This window comes from Mus caroli, chromosome 11, assembly GCF_900094665.2.
Source record: "Mus caroli chromosome 11, CAROLI_EIJ_v1.1, whole genome shotgun sequence".
Classification (NCBI taxonomy): Eukaryota; Metazoa; Chordata; class Mammalia; order Rodentia; family Muridae; genus Mus; species Mus caroli.
Window position 1 is genome coordinate 17,817,811 of NC_034580.1, and position 3,854 is coordinate 17,821,664.

The 3,854-nt window shown below is 44.2% G+C and overlaps 1 pseudogene; it reads left to right on the forward strand.

Moving 5' to 3' along the window:
- Positions 1 to 2,944: 2,944 nt before the first annotated feature.
- LOC110305688 lies at positions 2,945 to 3,547 on the forward strand (annotated as a pseudogene).
- The last annotated feature ends 307 nt before the right edge of the window (positions 3,548 to 3,854 follow it).

A 3,854-nucleotide genomic window follows, 5' to 3' on the forward strand; every position in this document is an offset into this window, starting at 1 on the left:
GAATTGAAGTTATTAAACTTTAGTTCCCCAATCAAAAGAGCATCACTGGATTTAAATGCAGGAGCTGAATTACACTTTAAGGAAATGCCTTAAAGGACTCTAAGGACCTAGTCTATCAAGAACCATGAGAAGTGGGCTGGAGAGATGACTCAGCAGTTAAGAGCATTTGCTCTTCTTGCATTGGACCCAAGTTGGGTTCTCAGCACCCATATTAGCTTAGCTCCAGTTCCAGAGGCACTGGTGCCCTCTGCTGGCCTCTGAGGGCACCCACAGACATGCAGTGGGGATAAGTGTATGCACACACATACACAAAGTTACAATTAAAAAAGGAACCATGGAGAGACACTTTGTCTTACCAGAAACCCAAGTTGAAGTCTGAACTCAACAGCCATAGCAAATGGCAAATACACAGTACAACGGGGGTCAGAAAATCTGAAATAAAAACATTTCCAAGCCCACAGTTACCTTTTCCACCACTACCTAGGAGTAGAAGCAATGAGGCTGGGGGATGTGGGACCATGAGAAGACCCGCACAGAAAATTCATCCAGCGCCTTGAACTCACTGTCAGAGGGCAATATTTCAGCAGCCCACAGACACAGAACCAGGAGATGGAATAAGACCCAAATTTTGAGAAATCTAAAATACATACTATTCCCCCACCCCACTACTGGGACCCCAGAAGCAGGATAGCAGAACTTGGAAGATTCACAGGATCCAGACAGGCAATAGACCACAGGCCGCACAGATTGTGGGAGACAGCAACAGTTTGGTGAAGGAGTCTGAACTTACCAAACTTGGTCTATAGATAGGAGGAAGCAAATGGATTAAGAAGTTTGTGATAGACCTGATGCAGTATCCTGGGGTCAGCAGGATGGCTCAGAGGGTAAAACTACCAAGCCTGACAAACAGGCACACATGTGGATTATAGACATACATACAGGCAAAACACCCACATGTATGTTTTTTTTTAATCTAAATTACAGTGTAAAGATTGGACATAGGTGGTTCAGTGGTTAAGAGCTCTTCTCCTGTAGAAGACTTGGGTTTAGTTCCCAGCGTCTACATTGAGTGGTTCATGACCATCTGAAAATTCAGTTTCAGAGGATCTGATACCCTGTGGGCTCTACCAACACCTGCAAACATGAGGTACACAAATTCACACAGGCATACACACATTTACATAAACTTAAGAAATTAAATGTTCTTTGTTTTATTCCAGCATAGGTTGAGGAGGGGCTTTCACAGCCCCTCCCCTAGCTAAGCAGCTACAAGAGTTTGATAGCTCCTTGGGGAGGGAGAGTCACTTTTGATACAGATCTGGCCACCTATAGGCTTCACTTGTCTGAGTATCTGACCCCACACGCCCATTAGCATGTAGTCAGCAGTAATTGGATTCAGTGGGTTAGAGAGGAGGGGGGGGGAGAGTGTTTAGATGGGACCATCCTACATTAGAGCAACAGTGAGCAGTGTTAGAGCAATAGCTACATCAGAGCAGCACCAGACTAACATGTAAAAATACCACCATGGAAAGGGTTATTTCTTTTGGACTTGTTGGCCAGTGATATCCCACAGCCCTGTAAACATCACAGGCTATTGCCAATGCTCTTGGTTGCCTTCCAGAACTGATTTAGTGAAGATGCCACACACATGAGTCATAGAACACAGAGAAATCAAGCAGGTCCTCACTTGGAAGCCTCCTCCCTACTAGCTGGCTTTCACAGAGCTGGAAGGTACTCATCTTACCCAGCTATAAACCGTGCGAGCTACAACTGGCCTGGCAAGACGTGCCCACTGATGCAATAGTGGGATGGGTGTCATGGGTGTAACTAGCCACCTTCTGATTGGATTCAAAGCCCATCCAACAAGTAGACACACATCTCGACCTGTTATCAGGGCCAAGAACCTGTGGCTAGACAGGTCATAGGTCTCAGAGGAGAATGCACTACTATTATTTTGCTAAATAGGCATAGTATCAAACTGATTCCTAATGACTTATTGTGCCCATATATTACTGCATCTCTCTCCCCTCATCAGAGAAGTTTCTTTTTGCAGTGCATGGCAATTTATACAGTTACTCAAAGTAAAGTGAATGAAAGCTGCAAACTACTCTCCCTTAAGTGGAATATCACACCCTCTGCTCCCAAGGGGTCACTGAGCTCCCAGGGGGCTCAACATTTTATGAGCTAGAGGTAGATAATGAGTTAATTAGATCGTGTGCTGGAGCAAGGTATGGTGACATAGGCTTTTAATTCTAGCATTCAGGAGACAGAGGCAGGCAGGTCCCTATGAGTTTATGGCAGCCTGATCTACTTAGAAAGTTTCAGGCCAACCAAGGTTACACAGCGCGATCTTGTCTAAACAAAACAAAACAAAAACAAAAACCCAAAACCAACAAACAAAAATAAAGCAAATGTTTACGAGAATGTGAGGCAAACAGAAAATCAGTTTGGTATTCCCCAAAAATTAAAATTTGAACTATCACGTGAAGCAGCTATATACTACTTTGGGACATACCCCAAAAGAACTGTAATCAACATGCCATAGGGATGCCTGTGCATCCATGTGTATCACGGAAATTTCCACACTAGACAATTTTTGGAATCAGCCTAGGTATTCATCAACAGATGACTGAATAAAGAAAATGTGCTCCATCCGGGCATGGTGGCGCACGCCTTTAATCCCAGCACTCAGGAGGCAGAGGCAGGCGGATTTCTGAGTTCGAGGCCAGCCTAGTCTAAAAAGTGAGTTCCAGAACAGATAGGGCTATACAGAGAAACTCTGTCTCGAAAACAAACAAACATACAAACAAACAAACAAACAAACCCAACAACAACAAAAAGAAAATGTGCTACATCTACATATATACAATAACATTTTATTCAGCCATGGAGAATAAAATAATGTCATATCCCTTTCCTCTGGCGGTGCCATCAGTGAGCCAAGATGGGTGCATACAAATACATCTAGGAGCTATGGAGGAAGAAGCAGTCCAACGTGATGCACTTTCTTCTGAGGGTCCACTGCTGGAAATACCGCCAGCTCCCTGCACTGCACAGGACTCCCCGCCCCACCCGGCCTGATAAAGCTTGAAGACTAGGGTACAAGGCTAAGCAAGGCTATGTCATTTACAGGATTTGTGTCCACCATGATGGTCGCAAACACCCGGTTCCTAAGGGTGCAACTTACGGCAAGCCTGTCCACCATGGAGTTAAACAGCTGCAATTTGCACAAAGCCTTCGGTCTGTTGCTGAGGAGAGAGCTGGGCGCCATTGTGGGGCTTTGAGAGTCCTGAATTCCTACTGGGTTGGTGAAGATTACACATACATTTTTTTTTGAGGTTATCCTCATTGATCCATTCCATAAAGCTATCAGAAGAAATCCTGACACCCAGTGGATCACCAAACCAGTCCACAAACACAGAGAGATTTGTGGGCTGACAGAAAGAGCCGTGACCTTGGAAAGGGCCACAAGTTCCACCACACTATTGGTTCCTGCCATGCAGCCTGGAGAAGGCGCAATACTCTCCTGCTCCACCGTTACCGCTAATACACGTGATATTTGTAAACTTCATATCCAAGAAACAATTTAGGACAGTCAAAAATAATAATAATGTCATATGCTGAAAAATGGACACACCTGAAGATCATCATATTAAGTAAAAGCAAGCAAACAAACAAACAAAAACCACACCGAGAGAGACAAAAATCACATTCCTATTATTTGTGGGCTCTAGAACTCTTCATAGATACATACTGTGCTGAATAGTTTCATGTCACAACTTGACAAAAGCTAAAGTCATCTGAGAGAAGGGAAGGTCAGTTGAGAAGATGACTCCATAAGACTGGGCTATATA